The 21,836-nt window shown below is 47.3% G+C and overlaps 1 protein-coding gene across 16 annotated transcripts in view; it reads right to left on the reverse strand.

Annotated features, from left to right (window-relative positions):
* SLC7A1 (solute carrier family 7 member 1) overlaps window positions 1-21,836 on the reverse strand; it is a 79,095-nt gene that overhangs the window by 30,543 nt on the left and 26,716 nt on the right. For 7 of the 16 annotated variants that reach the window (XM_070577894.1, XM_070577887.1, XM_070577890.1 and 4 more), the window contains one exon: window positions 10,980-11,078. The exons of 2 other annotated variants lie outside the window; for them this stretch is intronic. The gene's annotated coding sequence lies outside the window, so the exon portion shown is untranslated. Of the gene's footprint in view, window positions 1-6,107; window positions 6,222-6,297; window positions 6,507-10,979; window positions 11,079-21,836 lie in introns of those variants that run through there. 7 more of the 16 variants (XM_070577889.1, XM_070577896.1, XM_070577898.1 and 4 more) reach the window with 2 other exon arrangements.

A 21,836-nucleotide genomic window follows, 5' to 3' on the forward strand; every position in this document is an offset into this window, starting at 1 on the left:
GCGAGTCTCCGATCTATCTTACTCCTTAATAATTAAAGGACCCCTACCCTCAGGTGGTATCCTCTTAGAAAAGAAAGAAACCTGTCCCTTTCTTACAGAAATTCCAACCCCAAGTTTTATTCTAGTAATCACTCTATAACAACAGGAGTAAAATGACCCAATGGGCCAGGATTTCAGACTTTTTTTTTCTTTGAGAAAGATTAGCCCTGAGCTAACTACTGCCAGTCCTCCTCTTTTTGCTGAGGAAGACTGGCCCTGAGCTAACATCCATGCCCATCTTCCTCTACTTTATACATGGGACGCCTACCCCAGCATGGCTTTTGCCAAGCGGTGCCATATCCGCACCCGGGATCCAAACCAGCAAACCCGGGGGCGGCTGAGAAGCAGAACGTGCCAACTTAACCACTGTGCCACTGGGCCAGCCCCAAGACTTTTTTTCTATGCTCTCTTTTGAAGGTTTCTCATAAAGGTGGGCAGTGTGAATGGTGTGATCTTTTTCACTCTCAAATTTAATGATAGTACCATCACTGAAAAAGTCCAGCTTAACGGCTGGAGGAAGGAGGGGAAGGGTCAGATGTAGGCTGCTGTAGGTACTAAGTTCATAAATGCCATCCTTTGAAGAAAATCTTAATACTGAAATTTTACAAGTCAATACTCTGGCTTTTCCTTTAAGTGGTCTTGGAATGGGCCAGGCGCCAAATGACCTGCTGTCACCAGGAGCCTGGTGGGAGCCATCCAGAGTAAAATCTATCTTTCCAACAGGAGATACACTGTGGTCTACGTTTGCACAGGCTAAAGAAAGCAGATCTTTGCTGGGTGCTGGCCTAATGGGATGGCACTCAAGGGTGGGCGTACATAGCCAATTAAGTCACTGCAGCTTCTGGACAGCATTTCAGTGTGGCGGCGTGTGGGCAGCTGTCCCTGAGGTGCCCGGAGGGCTCCAGAGCTGTGCCAATTTAACAAGGAAGGGAGCAGAACACTTGTGACTGCGGTATCTCAACCAGGTGGTAGGAGGGGTCCAAAAACAGAGCATTCCAGGACACCAGCCACTGTGGGAGAGGAGGAGACTCGGGCAAGGACGAAAACCTGTGCTGAAGGAAGCGCTCTCAAAGCCAGACCCACTTCCTCCCAGATGTGAGGAGGCCCAGGTGCAGGAACTTAAAACAAAATCAGAGTAGTGAAAGGAGGTAAGAAAATGACAGAACTGCACCAAAAGGATGCGGGGGTGGAGGGGTGGGGGAGGTGGAATGAGGAGGATGGGGCTTCAAAAATGATGCAGCGTATAAAACAAAGATCAAGGTTTATAGTTGGCGACAGGTCCTCACGGGCGCATCCTCGCTGGGCAGCAGGAATCCGTCTGCCTACGGTGAGACGTGACTTTGGAACCTGGACTCTTTTGAAGCTTCCCACGGTCTACATCTGTCTGACCCCAGGCATCAAGGAACTTGCTGAGGCTATAACTCAATTCCACCCGAATTCACTCATCTCACACCTGTCATGGTGCCCTGTGCTTGACACAGCCAGGGCTTAAGGAAACGCATGAACCTGCAGACCCACCCCAGGCAGCAGTGTCAGGCTGGGAGGGGCGAACACACACGATGGCTCTGGGAGCTAGGCCGGCAAGGTGATGGAGTGCCAAAGGACGGGTGTGGGACCAGGGGAAGGTTTACCCGTCCGTCTCAAAGGCCACTACTGTCATGGGAAAAAGGTGGGATTTCACTGAGCGAGGACAGAGGCACAAAGCTCATACGTCCACCTGGGCACGTCTTTGCTTCTAGTCAGTAGGCTCAGTTATGAAGACACTTTATGCTTTTCTAAAATCCATAACCTACAGGTAATGGGGCTTCTCGCTGGCATGGGCAGGCACAAAGCCCAACGTGATGACCGAACCTCATGGTGTCCGCCAGTCCTCCAGGCCTTGGTGACCTTCACACCTCGGCCAGAGCAGAAAGCCCCAGGAACCACGCCTCCCCGTAGCCCACTTCTTTCTCCTGATTCAACAGAGGTTCTGGTCTGTCTTGACTTCCAACCAGCAGAGGAAGAGGCTCCAGAGGAGGCCCTGGGGATGCAGCTCAGGGGCACACCCACCCGGGCAGGGCAGCTTCCAGGCACAGGTCAGAAGTCAGTCAGCCAGGGAGCAACTGCCCCCAGAGGTTCCAAGTAGGGACGGCAAAGAGCAAGACAAATGGAGACGGACAGGCTGACCATGAGCACAGCGTCAGTCCAGGCACGAGGCAAACTCAAGAGCAGGGAAGCCCGCGTGGCTCTGCGGTGGCTGTGAGTGGAGCCAGGACCCCACAGGATCACCCCTTGCAGAGGCCCAAGCAAATAACCCACAGGGCTGAGAGCTGACAATGCCGCACCAACTAGAGAGCTGGAGCAAGATGTTTCTAGTGCGACTCTGCTGCCAAAACGGTATGCAGACAGCAAACTGTTTTCAACAGTTTTAATGTCATGGGAAAGTGTCAAGTGAGAAAGTACATAATACAATCCCAGTGAGTACGTAGGTGGGGCACATAAACACCAACACACTAACTGGGATGATCTGTCGGGTTCTGGGTTGTTTCCTTCTTTTCTATATTTGCCATATTATCTATAACGAGATGCGTTACTTTTTAAAGCAGACAACAGTAGTAACAACTAATGGCAACTAACATTTTGGGGCACCAAGCCAAATGAAAGACCCTTTGCGTAAAGTATTTTATTCAGCCACCTCATCTAGCAGGCAATACTTTGCATTCTAGAAATGAGGACACCCAAACTGACCAGAACTCCTAATTCTCAACCCTGGCTGCACGTTAGAATCATCTGAGAAGATTTTTAAGATTAATGAAACCCGGCCCACGACAGATCGAGTAACGTCGGGGAAGTTCTCCCAGGTAACCTGCCCGAGGGCACGTGGCCACCGAGTCAGGACTCAAACCCAAGCCTTACTGCCTCCAGAGCCTCGCAGTATCCTCTGGATTAGGGTCTCCAGGTTTGGGGGAGGTTGTATATGAAGGAAGGGGGCACAGATGGCACAGTTAACTGGCAGAGGGGAGTGAGGCCTCATCACGGGACTGTCTACCCGTGTCCCACCTGAAGGGCGGCGTCCTAATCATCCTCTATCTCCCGAGCACGGGAGGCACCAAGTAGGATTTCCAGGACCATGACAAGACAGTACCCACAGCACTCAGTAATTATCAGCTGACTTAAACTTAGGACGCTAACAAGATACTCTCTTTCGTCTTAGATAATCATCACCATCACTATATCACCAACTTATGAGGCTCTCTCTAGCAAAGGAGATTTTCTTAGCTGAATATTTAATGGCTTGATTCACCAAGGAGTACATTTCTCTTTCTCTAAATGAATATAAATATAAAAAGACGCTAGTTGGTTTCAAATTTAACCTAAGCAACACAGTCCTGTCTATAAAGACTTGAAATAGTTGCCAAGCGTTTTTGCTCACAGAGAAGCTCTGTCCTGGGGTGTGCTCTATCCCCACCCCCATCCGAGGGTCTCGCCTGCTCCACGGCCGGACAGTTGAGTACCTGTCACAGCCCCCGCCCAGGGTTTCTGTAAGGCCCAAATTCACTCACTATCTTAAACAAGTCAGTGTTTGGGGTCGCAGTTTCCACATCTGAAAGAAGGGATGGTACTACCGTCCGACCACGGCAGGGTGCCTGTGAGGGTCAAACGAGGTGATGTGTTAGGAAACGCGATGAAAAGCAAAACTCACTATTCTGCAAAAGCAAAGAACCACCATTACTGCCACGCTAGCAGGCACTAATTCATCATTTCATTTCTTTCTTCTAAATCTTAGTCAGCAATTTGTCAGATGATCTGCCTCACAGAAGCAGAGGGCAGACAACCCCACTGAGCTAAGGGTCCTGTCCCCAGGGTTGTCATTAATTGAGGGTTCACCACAGATATGTTAGCTCCGTCTACTTAACTATACTCAAATCTTTTCCAAAATGTTTACCCAAATCAAAGAACGACATGTAACACAAGAAGCCTGAGGAAGAACTATTAAGTACATCTTTACAAAAACCAGATAAAATCTAGAAACGCTTCCTCCTGAAGCCAGCAGGATGTGATCAGGGAGTGCTGACGTCTCTGGATGGCGCCCATCGCGAGGCGGGCCGTGCTTTCTCGAGACAGGTGCCCTGGGTGTAGCAGTGCCCAAAGACAAGAACCACGTCTTCCATCAGGAGCTCGGCGCCTTTGCGCACGTCCTCATCACACTTGCTCTCGCAGGATGTATCTTGTTCACAGGAACGTGACGCCGAGTGATTTACACACTGCGGGCAGGTCCCGGGGAAGACCTGCCTCCACCTCTCAAGAACAATGTCGATTAACCAGAAGTGAACACGGACCTGGCCCCAAGGAGCGGAAGCATCCGTCAAGTGGGCTGTGTGTGAACTGTGAGCACTTCATCTGGGCCTCCAAAACTACGGAATTGGCTCTCCGATTTCAAACGGAAAAGAAATGTCGTAAATAAAGTTCCCCTAAGATTAGAATTCAGACTTACTACCAGAACACTGCCTAATTCTCTAGGCCTCTAAGGTATGCTGAAAGGTAAATTAGAGTTTTCCGTGGCTCCTTCTAGAAATATCCTCTTTCAAAAAGCACAAGGAGCACTGGAATTTGGAACTAGAGCAAAGCAGAGGATTCCACACAAAACGGATCTACCTTTCCCTGCAAATTCACAGACCAAGATTTTTCCATTTAGTCGTTTACTCACAACAAACCCAGGCAGTTCACCAACGCACAGATAAGCCCAGAAATACCCTGGACCCCAAGCTCCTGTCAACTTCCACCCTTCCTGTAGTCTTCCCACTGTCACAAGCAACTTTGTGAAAAAACTCGGAATTTCTAGAAAATGCACTATTTCAAAAGCAAAGAAAAGCAGCTGTGAAAAATCAGGGACCGATCCCGGAAACTGACCCTGCAAAACAGACTCCTGGTGAGCTGGGGTCCACTAGAAACGACCAACAGCGCATCGCACACCACCAGCTCCGCACGAGCACATACACGAGCTCCTCTGATCCTCATCAGAGCCCTCATAAGACAAAGGGTGGAGTTCAGATGGCACACCATATTGCCCGCAGTCACCTAACCTGTAAGTAGTGGAGTCAGGATCTGAACCTGGGTCATCTAACTCCAGAAGCCCTATCCATGCCAGGTGCTGCACTGACCGACTCTGACCAAGCTTATTACCCCTGCTGCCTGACAATACTTAATTTGTCGCCCTGTGTGAAATCCTACAAATAAAAGATTCACATGGGATAAGTGACAACCTGTTCTTGAATGCTGATACCTCTGCAAAAATTAAGTAAAATTAGTTATTCACACAATGGAGTGAATCAATGTGATCCACCCACCGCCCTCCGGCCACTGGCCAAGATCCACTGTTTTTGAGGCAATAAAAGCTTTATTTGGGACTGAGAAAAAGTAGGTAATTTGGGCTGCAGGGCCCAACCAGGGCTTCAGCTGGGAGTCCCAGAAAGAATACAGAGAAAAGGCATGCAGTGGATTCAATATTATGTTGAGATATTATGTCTCTGATAAAAGAGAGAAGAAAGTGTCAAAACAGCATGTATAGCACCCCTTAAAAATAACGACATACATAAATATGCGTGTCCATAAAGAACGGTCTGGAAGGGGCACCAAGGTGGCATCTGCACAGGAGACCATGGACACCTTTCATTTTCTGCATTTGGTTTTTTTCTGAGTGTGGACTGCTTCCGAATGAAGGGAAAGGAACCTCTGTTAATGAGACCAACAAACAAGTGGAGGAGAAGGAAGGCACGAGGGTTCAAGGATGAGTTAGCCCCATCCAGAGTCTACCAGGAGACGCGGACAGTGGGGCACGAGGGGTTCATGAGGCTTTCTCTCTGAGCTTGTGCACGTTTGGAAATTTCCAAAAGTAAATGTGGAAAGAAAGGAATTCACCTAGGGCTGACCCAAAACGTGAGGAACCTCTTTCCACGACCTACCTCTACCCCAGGGCAAGGTACCCCGAAATGCTATAAAGACACAGCCACATATTAATTAGTTACAAAGGCTTTTACGTAGGGTTAGGTTGAACCATACGAAATTGTCAATATTTGGCCAATTTTTACCTAGAAACACAGCCAAGGGTAACGGATTTGTAACAGGCAGCTGTAGTCTTCGCTCTCCCTGGCCACATCCCCAGACACTCCTCTGGGCTTGAGTCTGTACCGTTTGGGGAATGACTGAAATCAGAAAAGGCAATGTGAGTTCCACAGAAGAGTCTTCAGAAAACAGGAGCGGTTCAAAGGTTATCCACACCTGGCAGCTGCGAGAGATGTGCAGGCACACGTCTTCCTGCTACACACCGTGAAGTCCGCAGCTCCCCTCTCCCCTGTCGGTAGGCTACACTCTACCCAGGGAAGACAGCACAGGCCCCTGAGCTGCAGGTGACGCAGTCAGACAGTAACCAGGCGAGGCCAGAGCGCAGGTGCGTGAGCAGCGGGCAGGCAGGTGGCACGTTTCAGAGTCTGGAACGGCCAGAAGAGGGAGTCACACTTCAGATGTTGAGTGTTTAAGCAAAGGAAGGACACCAACAAAATAATATCGGGAAGATTAATCTGGTCCTGTTGTGAAGGCCAGACTGGAGGGGGGACTGGGCACCAGGACTGACAACTGCTTGTGACTCAGCCTTCTTTTTTTGGGGCTGGCAAACCAATATGCTCGCTTTTGAGCACAATGTTTTAATCCAAATAATAAAGCACCTTCGCACACAAACGCTATAACCTGTCATATTTACCTGCCATTTGTTCCTCATGCCTGATTTTTCCTCAAAGAGCCCTGAGACACACGTAATGGACACGCCCACAGTTACTATGGGAACTATCTACGTGGTATAAGTCATGCACGAAAAATCCCCGAGCAGGACATGCCACATTTTATGCTAAATCTTCCTGTCCTGTTTGCAACCATGTTACACTGCTGGCCAACATTTCAGACACTCACCCCTGAAGAAGAGCACTTAAGATTTGAAAGAAACGTCACGGCCTCCTGTGTGGTCTGCTGCCTTCCCTGTCCTCAGCCCAACAACTAGTGTTGTACTTCCCCACCATGAGGTTTCCTTTTTATGTACTATGCTCAGAGGGAACGTCCAGTGGGGGGTAACAGAACAGTCTCTATTATAGACGAGAAGGTGATTCGATCCACCTGAAATAATTTTGAGGCATCGGAAGTGAGTGGTCAATTACGAGAGGGCCTGTGGATACCAGAACGCTTGACTGAACGGCCACAGACGAGGAGCGGACCGCACCTGAGCATCACACTGAAGCCAGAGATGGACGAGCAGCCCAGAAGGTTGGACAAATGTAGTTACTTCCAGGAGACGAGAGAGCCAGGCGGTGGTGCCAGTGAAGCAGCCCTTTTGGTACATCGATGGGCCGTGTTTGCACTGTACATCACAGGCAGCGCCACCCGCTTCGCTTTAATGGAAGGTAACGATGCAATGCCGTAACCAGAGACTGTCACTCCAGAGTGCCACCCCTCCCTGACCTCAGAGCCTCTCAGTATGCCAACGTCCAATTATCCAGACTGCGGTTAACTGAAATGCTCCTTCCTTCGTTACTGCTTTGGGACAGTCAGACTCCACATCTTCAGAGAATGAGGAGACACGGCACAGACTACTTCTATTGTTTTTAAGGAACTCTCGAGGGCTGGAAGTAAACATTGCAACTTATGCCCCAAATAATATTCTCCACACGCTCCACTGCCACGGGAAAACCTACTATGAGGACATCTTTATGTCTAGACGTTCACTGATGAGTCAGTCCGTTGAGATTCAGGACCACATTTTTCCACACAAACAACATGACAAAACCATAGCTGGGTTCTAAGGCAGCTCACAAAAAGCAATTTCACCCAAAACTTTGCTAAAGCACAAGTGAGTACTCTGGAGCCATCCACTGCCCAGCAGGGTCGGTGAGGGCACCAGGACATCCACGTTGCTTAGAAGGATAAATGGACCCTGTAACGCTATAGTGAAAGCCTTTAATAGATTTTAAATCATGGATCATTGTGGAAGAAAGAAAGGAACAAAATCTTTTTTTTAAAAAATGGACAGCAGATGGGAACCAGTTTTCAATCCCTCCTCACAAGGAGCAAGGAAAGGTGACCTGTGATGGACAGTCCCTATGGTGGCCCCATGATCCCCCACCTCTTGGTGTTCCCTTGGGTGTGAGTAGGAACTGGGACTTGCTTCTAATCAACAGAATACAGCAAAGGTGATGGACGTCACTCCCGTGATTACATCATGTTACATAAGGCTCCGTCTTGCCAGGAGACTCTCCTTGCCAGCTTGATGAAGTAAGGGACCATGCTGGGAAAACCCTTGTGGCAATGAATGTGGCCTCCAGGGCAGCCAGCAAGAGTCTACAGCCTTAAATCCTACAGCCAGGAGGAAATGGATTTGGCCAACAACCTGAGGGAGTTTGGAAGTGGATTCTACCCCAGTCAAGCCTCCAGATGAGAACTGAGCCCTGGTCAACACCGTGACTGCAGCCCCGTGAGACCCTGAGGCTGCACCCAGCTAAGCCGTGCTGACTCCTGACCACAGAGACAGCGAGAAAACACAGGTGTGTCATTTTAAGCTGCTAAGCCTGTGGCGATTTGTCATGCAGCGACAGATGACTAATCCATGGTCCAAACAGTCATGAGATAGTCAGTCAGTCTGCAGTCACTCTCCTTAAACCTTCAAGGAGCTAAAAACCAGAGCCCCAATAATTCTTTAACTTTCTTTGCTTCAAAGGTGGAGTTAACCTTTACTTCACCGGAAACTATTTTTTCTTCATTAAGGCTGAATGATTTGAAAGTGATTTCCTCCTTCTGGAAGAATGGCATACATTAAACGGCTATCATTTCATTTTTTGAAAGTTGTGTATCTACCCTGTGCCACTCTGCTAGGAGTCACAGGAGCTAGCCGGTCCCTGCTCTCAGAGCCCTCGGTCTGGAAAGGGAGACTAAAGAGGCCACCCATCCATTCAACACATCTTTACTCCACACCGACATGTGCCTCCCCACTTCTAGGTGCTGACACCCGGAACAACAAAGCTCCCTGCCCTCGTGGCGGGAGAAGACAGAATATGATAAACCAAAGAACACAAACAAGTGTGGCAGAGACCAAAAAGCCTCCAGGAGACACACCACCTCTGTCACCATTTGGCCCCTGGTGTCTATCTGCGGGGTCACGGTGGTGTCCACTGGGTGGTCAATTCCCCTGATTTAGACAGGGTTCGGGACCTGTGCCGAGACCTGAGAAGCACGGAGGGCTTCCCCACGTTCTGTCACAGCAATGCTGACCCCAGAAATGGAACAGTCTGCCCCGGGCTATTCTCTTGGACGTGAACACTCACCCCGGCAAGCCCCAGCATTGGGGAACAGAGGAAAAGGCGCAAAGACAGTCTGTTAAGGCAGCAGAGGCACATCTGACTGTCGCAGCACGAGGAGGATGAACGCACCATGAACTCACCCTAACTCAAGCACTTGTACTAAATAAGCGCCAACAAGAAGGAAAGAAAAGGATCTTCCAGGCTTACAATGGCTTCTGGCACCACACGGGACATCCTCCCACCTCCCTGCTGGCAAGGATCTAATTTCACTGGCTGCCTTTGGGAAAGCGCACCTGGTAACCCTGCACCTTTGATTCTGACAGTCACAAGCTTGCAACAGTCTCATAAACAAGGTACTTACTTATCACTGCAACCCTCCCCGGGAACGGGGAGCTCTGGGGAGCCCCTCCTCCCTCCTTATTTCAAGGCAGCCTGCTCAAAGATGCTTACGTGTGGCAAAGGTCACTGGCTCTCTTCCCCACAAAGTCCTTCTCATGAAGGACTCGGCACGGGCTGCTGATCCTGATTATGCGCGCGTTCTTAATAAAGCTATATACTCTATAGCCACATACTCAGAATTGAGAACAGGAATGGCCCCAAAGGACTGTAAGAATGTGAGGGGCAGGGCCAAAAGTCAGATGAGGCTCTTCTATAAACATACACACAACTGAAAAAATTTTGTGATGAATAGAATAGTGACAAAAACGATGAAGTCTCCATACTCAGTGAACCTGTTTTTAATCAAAAAACTGGAGCAATAGCTTTCAAGTATATTGATAATAGAGCCCTGTTTTCCCAAACTACAGCCTACACCAAACCCAAATATAAGAATCAAATAAAACTGGAGCTACTCTTACTAAAAGGGGACCGGCGTGGGGAGACCAAGCCCCACTGACTAGCCTCGACATTCCTCTGCCCTCCTGGTCTGGCCGCTGTGCCCCCTCAGGACTCTGGGGCCCCAAGGACCAGCCTGAAATACGCTGACCTACAGCAGACTGTTACAGCACTGAAACCTAAGAGCAAGAAGCTTCAGGAGAATTCTTAAGTAAAAGAGAGAAAGGTAGAAGAGTGAGAGGAAGAGGAACAAGATGGAAAGTTTGGAGCGGAAAGGCAAGTGAAGCCAGCCCATGACCTTGAGAACTGCAAAGACTCCAAGAGTCAAAGGCAGAAAGGCAGCTCAGTGCATCACCAGCACTGCGCGCACAGCATCAGTCAAGCCAGCGGCCGCTGCAGCCCACACAGCACCGGGCATCTGCTCCAGGAGCGGGGAAGAAGGCACACAGATCCTTCTCCACAGCGTGCCCTGCCGACCGGCCCTTTGTACGGAAGGCCCTTTGTACGGAAGGGCTTGCTATCTGTAGGATGGTAAGAGTCTGAAGAAGTGTAGGAAGTTAATGAGCCCACTGAAGTGGAAAGGCAAACCTGTTTTCTGACGAGTGGATGGGGACTAAAGAGCCAGAGTCTGAAAAAGCTCAACAGTTACAAATTTTAAAAAATGGCAAGTCAGGGCTTTAGTTCTCAGGTAACTTAAAAAGCCAAGAACTGACTACAGGCCTAATGAATAACATATTCTAGCACAAAAGAGAAGACCAGCCTGCTCTGGTGCTGATGGGCAGACTGTACCTGGAATACGATGGGAGGACTCGTCACCTCGTCACCAAGGATCACGTGGGTCTTGGAACACAGACGTCTCAGGAGAGATGGGACAGGGGCTTCAGGCTCCTGAAAGGCAAGGAAGAGGTTAGACTCCATCTCCTTTGGCCCCAGAACCTCCAAGTCTGTGGCTGTTAGAGGGAAGAATGATTCCGCTCAGCTCAGATCAGGAACGACATCCCAACGGTAACACCAACCAAGGAGGGGATGAACGGCCAGGGGAGGTGAGGGTCCCATCAAGGGCACTGAGCAAGAATGAGGCAAAGCACCACTCAGCGGGCGAGAAGACGGGGAAACCGGACTAGACGGCCTCCAAACCAGAGGTTCTACCCCATCAGCCCTACAAATGGAAGAACGTATTTCAAATACGGATGAGATAAAAGCATCTCCCAGACAGGCTGTTTCCACAAATCTAGGGCACAGAGGTGGAGATGCGAGAGCTGAGGCCCTTGCTAGGGGCCCCAAAGAGGACTGAATCCTCTCCTGACCCTGGCACTGACAACTGAGGTCAACAGGGGCAGAGCACATTAGCTGGTGCCTTCAAGAAAGGGTCAGACTCTGATCTGTGGAATCGGCCGTTTCTCGATGGAGGGCTCTTGCACGAGCTGACACACACCTGCTGTGAGGACTTCCAGATGGGCCATGGATTGCTCTTAATGAAGGATGTGCACTGTCACGATGTGCCTGGTAGCGTGGCCAGCAGCCCCAGAAGGAATGGGTTCAAGTGACTGGGGTGCCCACAGTCTGAATGCAGCAACGGTCACTCTTTGCTGAGGGCATGCGAGGAAGAATCTTCTAGATGAGTGGCATATATAAAGTCCTTTGTTTTCTCAATCTTACCATTTCTACTTTGTACATACTCATACATTCACCCAGGAGCCAGAGAGGTTTAATTAAGCTTCTCGAATATGATTTGCATCTAATGTGAATGCAGAGAAGATTATCATTATGCCAAAAATGCACATGAAGATGCTAACCAACAGCTACAGCTTTAATATCTGGAATAGCGGCAAACCAGATTTCCAACAATCAGAATCCAATTCCACCCTGACCAACCATTCACACATTCATTCCACACAAATCTTTGTCTTTTCCAATTTATATTTTAAAAATGTCCAAACCCACAGGAAATTTAAATGAATATTCATATACTCTTCATCTATAATTACCAATATTTAATATTTTGCCACATTTAACATATTTGCTTTATCTTTCTTTATATAAATATACCCTTTTCCCACGAACCATTTGGTAGTGACCCACAGCTACCATGACACTAGACCTCTAAGCATTTTGGTAACTCCCAAGAATGACATGCTCATACAGAACTGTAATGCCATTATCACACCAAAGAAAGTGAACGTTCATTCAACAGCATCTAAAATACAGCCCATAATCAAATGTCCAAAACGGTCAATATATTGCTATTTTTCTATTATGTGCCAAGTACCACAAGCACACTGAGAGAAACGAAGATGAGTAAGGCTCAGGTCCACAGTCCATTGGGGAGACAGACCTGCAGATGCCCGACTGCGAGATGGTGTCAAGGTGGTGAGCCAGACACGAGGCTCTGTCTTGAGAGAAGAGAAAGCCATTGGCTCCTTTGCTGGAGACTTCAGCAAAGGCTTTTGCAGTGAGGGGATGTTTAGAGGACAAGTTTATCCCACATATATGGGGGAGAGGGGGAAGGAAGTGTTCCAGAGAATGGGAACTGAACGTTAAAATACATAGACCTCAGCCCGAATAACAGCATTCCCCTCCAGAAAAAAACGGTCCAAATCCTAATTTCAGGAACCTGTGACTATGCTACGTTACGTGACAAGGAGGAATTAAGGTTGCAGAAGGAATGAAGGTGTGGTCAGCTGACGCTGAGGCAGGAAACTTCCTGAGGTGGGCACAGTGCAATCGCCAGGGTCCTCAAAAGGCAGAAGAAGGAGTAGAGAGTCAGAGTCAGAGGGATGCGACGTGAAGGCTCCCTCAGCCACCGCTGGCTTCATCTGTTGGGCACCACGAGCCAAGGAGTGCAGGGAGCCTCCTGAAGCTGGCAAAGACAAAGAAATGGGGCGCTCTCTTGAGCCTTGGGAAAGGAACGCATCCCTGACAACACCTTGAGATCTGAGCACACAGAGGCCTATTTTGAACTTCTGACCTCCAGAACTGCAAGATAATTTGTGCTGTTTTAAGCCACCAAAAGACAAATAAACAACAACAACAAAAAAATGAGAGGCCTCAAACAAGGCTGGAAACCGTCAGAGTGCCAGGGACTGAAGGCAGAGCCTTAGAGCCATCGCTGTCCTTGTGGCCAGAAATGCTGTGCTGTCTTCCTGGGGGAAGCGAGGGACAGCCAAGCGCCGTGATCGGATCCGTACCTTAGGAAGAAAACTCTGGATTAAATGGGCACAGTCTAGAAGGAAAACAACTGACAAAGTTTGTTGCCAATGATAAAATTTGAGCAAAAAAGTTTTTTCAAGCAAAAAAATTAGAATTTGGGAAACCGTGTATCTGTTACCAAAATCTCAACAGCTTCCCAAAACTTAAAGAGTTTTCTGACAATGTTGGTGGTAATATTAACAAACGTAATTTTTAAAAAAATACTGCATGATGAAATGTGTCAGCATCTGGAGGGCTGTGTGATTCACTCAGACGGTAATGCAGCCACACAGAACTGGACACGGGTCAGGGGCTGATTCACAGCACAAAAAAGCCCCTGTGTCTCAGAGAACAGAAACCTCACTGACACGGTTTCAGTTCCCACAGAGGAACCCACCACCACCTGTGAGTTTTTGTGTAGTATCGAAGGAATAGCCACAATTATCTGAAAAGGCCACTAAAGCACTCCTCCTTTTCCAAGTATGTATCTGAAGCCGTATTTTCTTTCTATACTTCAAATAACTAAAACGACATATTGAAACTGATGCATAAGCAGACAGAAGAATCCAGTTGCCTTTTACTAAGCTAAGCATTAAGGAGATTTGTAAATATGTAAAACAATGCCACTCCTATTAAGTTTTTTTGTTTTGGAAAACAGTCATTTTTCATAAAAATGTTATTTATGTTAAGATTATTTATTGTTATTTCTAGATGGATCAATACATAAATATTTCAAGTTGTTCTAAATTTTAATTTGCAATATGATAAATATGGAAACACACAACCCACATAAGCAAAAGCCCCTCGGAGTCCTCCATAGTGTTTAACAGCGTAAGGGGGTTCCAACACCAAACAGCTCAAGAGCTGCTGCTGTAAGGGCTGCCCGTGAAAGGAGCACAGCCAAGCTTGACACGTGCCACGTCAGGAACGCTGCTCTCCTGCTCCTCCAGGCAGAACGATGCAGCCTGACAGTGATTCTTGCTCTATGCACATTTCCCTGTCATGGCAGGAAAGCAGTTAATGCTCAACTTACAAGTCCTAAAGAAAGGCAGGCCATACCTTAATCCAGGCTGAACTCATCAGGATTACTAGGCTTGGAATACATAGCAAATAAATTCATTAGTAATCCAAGAATGTTCCAAGTGATTTATTCTGTTTTTTCAGATTTGAAAATTCACTTCTTAAAAACAGAGTAATGAGAATGCTACATACACCTCATACCTAAAGAATCCAATTTCATTTATTTCATACATACAGCCAGCAGCATTCCAGCACCACCCTTGACAGGCTTCCAGGAGCACACAGGAACTCTGCAGGTGTGACTCTGACCCCATGTGGCTCTGTATCATAAGGGACACCCGGTGCACTGATGGAAATATGTACATAAAACAACCTGAAAACATCAGCTTCCATATTTCCACTGAACAATTTATAAATCAAAAGGAATTAGATCTTTCCATTAAACACACTGATAGGAACCACGAAAAATGTTTTTCAATTTATTTTGTTAAACATAATGTCCAATTTTTTTGGCAACTTAAATAGCTACTTTGCCTGTGAATGCGTTTTTACACTGTTCTTACTTCCACAAATGTCTTGAGTGGCAGACACAGTTCTAGAAACCAGGGATGCAGCAGCGAACTAACTAGACCTTTGGGAACAAGTTTGAAAAATAAGAATGGATGAAATATTAACTGGAAGTAGCGTACTTCTCATCTCCTACAGCGACTCCATGAAATAATTAGAAATAGGATGAGCCCCAACTACACAAGCAGGGCTCCATCCCACAAGAAGGTCGGCGATTGTGGGCACTGTGAGGAATGAAGAGACGGGGAGCACAGTGCAAAGCAGTCAGGGGATTTCTGTTAGGTCTACTGACTCCGCCAAGAACCCCGACAGAGCTCCTGCGGGATGACCAAGTTCCTATGGAAGAGCCAAAGCAGCTCCCAAGGGGATAAGTCAGGGTGTCAGAACCCTGGAAAGAGGGCATTTGTGGTTTAAAAGAGCAAATCATAATTAAATTCTTTTCTTTGGCATGAATAGTTTTGAAATTTCAGCACGAGACTTGTTTGTTAAAAGGGAGCATGGGCCAAGAGGCTACACAGCTCCTCAAAGGAGTTAACTGGGATGGCCTCCCTGTTCAAGGAAAGAGATGGATGATGGAATCAAAACCCGAAATGCAGAAAGAGCCCCAGGACCACAGGGGCAGGCCTGCAGGCACCACCGAAGGATCCAAAACCGTCCTCAGAGACTCTCAGTTTCTGGCCCTCTATCCGTTATGAGCCTGCAGAATGGACGCAGTAGGGGCTGCAGCAAGAATGACCAGCACAGCAGCTGCACCTGCAACACACTAAGAGTTGGCCATTCCGAATGGTCTTCTGGACCACGAGAACTTGAGAGGGATCCCGTCTGTCCTGTAGCCTTCCAGTCCTGAAACTCCATATTTTGGATTTATCTAGAAATGACCAGACTCGAGTTAACTGAAATAATATACTCGGCAAGCAGCCAACTTGGATGGTACCAGACACTAAAATACTTTTATCTATCACGTTCCCCGACACTTCCATCTCACCACACGTCCTGACTTCCACAGCTCTATGACAGCACAACAGTCTCGCTACCAGTTTCTCAATGATAATGGATTGCCTTTTACCTGACAACAGTGGGTTTTTCAGCTGTTACTCAATGGTTCCCCAGGCAAACTCAAGGAATGGATTTGAGTGTCCATTTGAGAATGTGAATATGTCACCTCTTCTTCCAATTTCTAATGTCCACCCTGATTCTACCTTCACTGGGGACCCACACCAGTTTCTGTCCACTCCCTGAGGCAGCAATAGCATTTAAACATAAAAGCTGTCTGAAGGACCACACAATCTGTAGAGACATTTCTGGTTCCACAATATTTATTAGGGCGAAAAAATTACAAACTCTAAAGGAAACGCGGTCAGGGAAATAACAGCAAGATATATTTATCCTACCCCCATCCCTTCAATAATTAACATTATTCCAGCTCATTCTGTACCAAGGAAATGACCACTGGGCTCATAATTTGATGATTCAGCCTTCCTCCGAGATGCAGAATATTCCAGGAAAAGGCTACGAACTCCTCCTTTGCTGTGCACTGCAACAGCCCAGCGAAGGCCATCCTCCCACCGGCCTCAACCTCCTGGCGATGGCTCCAAGAGGAGAGGCAGCAAGAGAGGCCGGAGGTACTGAGTCAGAGGGCAAAGGGCAGTGGTTCTCAACTAGGGGTGATTTTTCCCCCAAGAGACATTCGGCAAAGTCTGGAGACATTTTTAGATGTCACAGTTGAGCAATGGTGGTGTTGGCACCTGGCGGGTAGAGGCTGGTGACGCTGCTGACCATCGCACCAGAGAACAGGCCCCCACAGCAGAGAATTACTGACAGCACCGAGGGGGAGAAAATCCGCCTTCCTGTGTGGGACTGTGGGCCGCAAAGTGTTCTACAGATTTTTTTTAAGTGAACTGGTGAACTGGTTTAAAATTATTCTTAAATAATATATTACTATTTTGCAAAAAAAAAATCTACATATAGTGTCTGCAAATGAGCACATATTCACAAGAAAGCAAAACCTTGCCACATCCCTGGAGAACCCCAATGTCCCCAAACCAGGACTGAGAATAACTAAGAGACAAGCAGATGAAAGAAAAAAGTAAAAGACTAAAAAACAGTATGTGGACTAAGACATGCTTCACTTCTGAATCCAGGCTCTCATTTCTAAGTGTGAATCGATACCCGCAGAAGCTGGAGACCCATTCGCTCGGTGTGTACCTTGCAGAGATCACAAGCGTGAGAGACGTGCCTGCGGATGGGGCTTCCTGAGAGGGAAGGAGCTAACCGTGCTGGGCACGCACCGTGTGTCCCCCGGTGACTGCGCATGATGCCGCCAGGGAGGACGCCCAGACCCACCTCACAGATGACGGCCAGAAGCTCAGAGAAGGTAACTAATTAGACTGATGTTAAGGCTCCATCGCCACATTAGAGAAAAGTCCTCTTGTTATGAAAAATGCACCGTTTCAGTGTTTAAGTGGGAAGGGCACCTCGACCGCGTGGTTCTGAAGGAGCACAAAGGCGAGGCAGTGGTCAGCGTGTGAGGATGGCAGCTTCTTTCCCAGAAACGCTCTGCCTGCCTTTATTTTTTAACACCTGACAATTTGAAAAACAGAATCGTCAGTTCTAAGAGTTGAAAGGGACTAATGCAGCTAACAGAGATCCTCTAACCAGCTAACGCAGAAATCTTCTCCGATTGTAAAAGGAAAAAATAATTCGTGCAGGAAAATAGTGGGGAGAAAGAGGAAGGGAGGACCAGTGCTGGAGGAAAGGGGAGAGATGGAAGAATAGACTGATTTTCCATTCCGTCACGTCCCTCCCTACAATTTAAATGCTCTCACCAGCTATCCTCAGAATCCCACTTCTGGTCTGGCAACAATAAATACACATCTGAACTCAGATATATCTCCAATGACAATAATAGTAATTTTTGTTGTTGTTAGTGCTGTAGAGTTGACTCCAAATCCTAGCGACCCTGTGTACTGCAGAGCGGAACCTGCCGGGTCTGTCTGCGCCATCCTCTACAGCATTGCATCAGACAACACTCTGCTGCTATTCTCAGGGTTTTCATGGCCAATTTTTCGGAAGTGGGTGCCCTTGTCCTTCTTCCTAGTCTGTCTTAGTCTGGAAGCTCTGCTGAAACCTGTCCCCCATGGGTGACCCAGCTGGTATTCGGCATAGCTTTCCCCATCACAGCAACACGCAGTCACCACAGTGTGACAATCAGTACACTGTGGCGTGGTACCCTGACCCAGAAATGAACCTGAGCCTCGGTGGTGAGAGCACCAGATCTTAACCACTAGACCACCAGGGCTGACTGATAATAATAATAATGGCTAACATTTACATTTAAGTACCTACTATGTACCAGTGACCTCTCATAAAGCATGAATGTGTGTAATATCATTTAATACTCAAAACCAAGCCTTTGAAGTTTACACAGCTATCACACCCACTTCACATTTGGAAAAGCAGCTGTTAAAGTAGGCATAAAGCAGAGTCTTGGCTCAAACCTCAGCACGTCTAACCCTAAATCCATTCTGATGCTCCATTATTTGTAATACTACTGAAACTCTACATAAGATGTATAACAGGTCTCCTAGGGCAATGGGGCCACAGCATAATGACAGTAACACTTTAATTAGATACGAGGACAATCCTCCCACTTAGCAAACACAGTAAGACGCAACAGGATGAAGAGGCAGAGGTTCTGAAGACGACTTTGGTTTCACTCCTTGCTCAACCACTGACTAGCTGAATGAGCCTGGGCAAATTATTCTGAATCTCTACTTCCTCACTTCTCCAGTGAGGAAATGCTGTTGAGCTCACAGAATTGCTTTAAAAAAATAAATTGAGATTACGCATATAAATATATTAAGCACTTTTAAAAATAAATACACTCTTGCAGAGTTTCTCTGAATAAATGACAATTTCAGAAATACTTTCTCTTCATTTCATAAATTGCTCTTCAACTGCACTGGCTCCTCGCTGGCATTTTGAAATTTTGCTGCCAAATAGCTAATGAGCTACACAAATAGATAAAAGCAGCCAGGGGGAGCTGCTATTTAAAGAAATCCTCCGGTTTAGTGAAGAATTATTTGACGTGTGAAAAATCAGCTCTTAATTACCTGGTTTATCAATATTTTAAGAACGATCTCCTTAATGAGCTGCTGGGATAGACTGTGACGCCCACCCTGAATCTGGACATTGGACGTTTCTGTCTGCCGGTGACTTAACCCCGAGAGTTTAACAGAACACAGTCTTTGTCAGTGAGGAGGTGATGCATTGTTGAGAAGGTGAGAGAGCTACTCAGAAACACATGAATACAACACAAAAACTGCAGGGTTTTCTGCAAAATGAGCAACAGAAAGGAGGCTTGGGGGAATTTCAGGGCAGAACCAAACGACCCAGGAGTGGTCCAGGGAGAAGGCAGCCAAGGCGAAGGCTTGGTGAGGCTGAGGGAGGAAGGCCAGCACTCTGCAGACAGGGCTGAGTAACACGGAAGCGGGAGGCACAGGAGAGTGCAGACGGGTCCCGGAGAGGAGAGCGAGGGGACCAGGCTGCCACGAGATGGGCGGAGGGAGCTGAAGTCGGCTCTGCTGTCCGTGGTCTAGGCCAACCTTCTTCAAGACCTCGTCCAGCTCTAAGGTGGTTTCCCCTAAAAATACACATACATTTGGCCCCACACTTGTATACTCTTCCTAGACTCTGTAAATATAACCCACAGTCTTTTATACTCAAGATTCCCCTATGCCACCTGCCAGGGCCCAGTTAGATCTGTCGACCCACCAGGAAAATAAGGCTCTTGGTGCTCATGCAGTGTGCCCTCGAGTGGATGGGGTCTCTCCAACGCGCCCAGCGGGCTCTCCCCAGAATGCAGGCAGCAGCCCACCTGACTATTTCCCCTACTCCCAGTTCTTGGGCAGCCTCTTCAAGTTACCCCCCACCCCACCCCTCTGAACCAACATTTTTTAAAGCAGTAGCATCTATGCTGAGACAGACCCTACAGTTTTGGGCCAAGGATCCTTCACACAATCTAGCTCTCAAAAGGTAGTGAGTTGGCTTATTGTTAATCCACCCCTTTGCCAAGTCAAAGTCAAAGTGACTTCCCCTTTCTGGTGCCCAAGAGATGGTGTTGATTGTGTCATCAAAACCTACGAGGAGCAATGTGGTGATGATTACGCAACAATGTGAAAGTACCTAATGCCACTGAAACGTACATTTTAGAAATACAATAAAAAATACTTATAATTCAAAAAACAACTAAGAAGATTCCTCAAAAAATTAAACACAAAGTTACCACATGACCCAGCAATTCCACTCCTAGATACATAACCTAGATAAATGAAAGCATGTGTCCACAGAAAAACTTGCACACCGATGTTCAAAGCAGCATGACTCCTAAGTGCCAGAAAGTGGTTAAACAACCCAAATGCCCATCAACCGATGAAGGGATAAATCAATGTGGGCTATCCATACAGTGGGATATTATTCACCCACAAAAAGGAGTGAAGTACTGACACACGCTACAACATGGATGAACCTTGAAAATATTAGCTAAGTGAGAGAGGCCAGACACAAAAGGCCATATATTGTGTTATTTCATTTATAAGAAACGTCTTCAGTAGAGACCGAAAAGTAGACTGGTGGTTGCCTAGGCCCGGGGTAGGGATGGAGAGGAGAGGATGAGGAGGGCTGTTAATGCAGATGGGTTTCCTTTTAGGGTTGAGGAAAATGTCCTAAAATTGTGGTAATGGTTGCATAACTCTGTGGATATAATAAAAATCACTGAATTTATACTTTAAATGGATGAACTTTATGGTATGTAAATTGTATTCAAAAAAACAATTTTTTAAAAAAAGCTAAGAGGCGCCCAGTCCACAAGGAACCACAGCATGGTTTTTCTAGTAACCTGCCAGGCCGGGGCAGACCCAGCGACTGCTACACAAGTTCGGTTGCTAAAGCAGCACTCTCCCACATACTTTCATCCTGCTTCAAGTCACAACTCTACCACCTCCTCCCCAAATCAGTAATTACAGCTCTGGGTGCAGGTGGTAAGAGGATCTCCACTCTATCTGCACAAGCCACTTATTATATGCAACAGTCATTTTGCTTTGAGAGTTTCACGAATGTGAAATTAGCTGTTTAATAAAACCCTCCCTACAAGCACTGCCTCATCTTTTGTAGTTCTGTTACACTGTGAACATAAGCTCGGGTTTTAATACACGGCTTAAATATTTCATGGTGACAGGGCAGAGAACAATAAAATTGAGGAAGACTGCAACATTTGTTGGTTTAAATAATATGCTGAGTTTGGGGTCAGCTCGGTGGCACAGCGGTTAAGTTCACACGTTCTGCTTCAGTGGCCTGGAGTTCGCTGGTTCGGATCCCAGGTGTGGACCTACGCACTGCTTGTCGAGCCATGCTGCGGCAGGCATTCCACATACAAAGTAGAAGAAGAAGGGCATGGATGTCAGCTCAGGGCCAGTCTTCCTCAGCAAAAAGAGGAGGATTGGCAGGAGATGTTACCTCAGGGCTAATCTTCCTCAAAAAAAAATAACAACAACATGCTGAGTTTAAGCCTTTAGCTCACACAGGGAGCTCCTCTCACTCGGTGTGTGCATATGGTCCAGGATCTCAGAGAAAATGGGATGGCTTTAATAGGTAGTCAGAAGGAAGTAAAGGATCAGGCCGTAAGAAACTTACCAAAGTCTGTTAGCACTACCACAGAGTTTTCTAAGACCGTCAATGGGCACTACGAGGGCAAATAAGCCACCAGAGAGGCAGGGAAAAGATATGCTCAACTGGGGGAGTTGGAAGGAAAAATGTACAGAATGCAAATTTTGGGATACTTCCCGCTCGGAATGTTCAGAATGCTCAGGAGGC

This window comes from Equus przewalskii, chromosome 16, assembly GCF_037783145.1.
Source record: "Equus przewalskii isolate Varuska chromosome 16, EquPr2, whole genome shotgun sequence".
Classification (NCBI taxonomy): domain Eukaryota; kingdom Metazoa; phylum Chordata; class Mammalia; order Perissodactyla; family Equidae; genus Equus; species Equus przewalskii.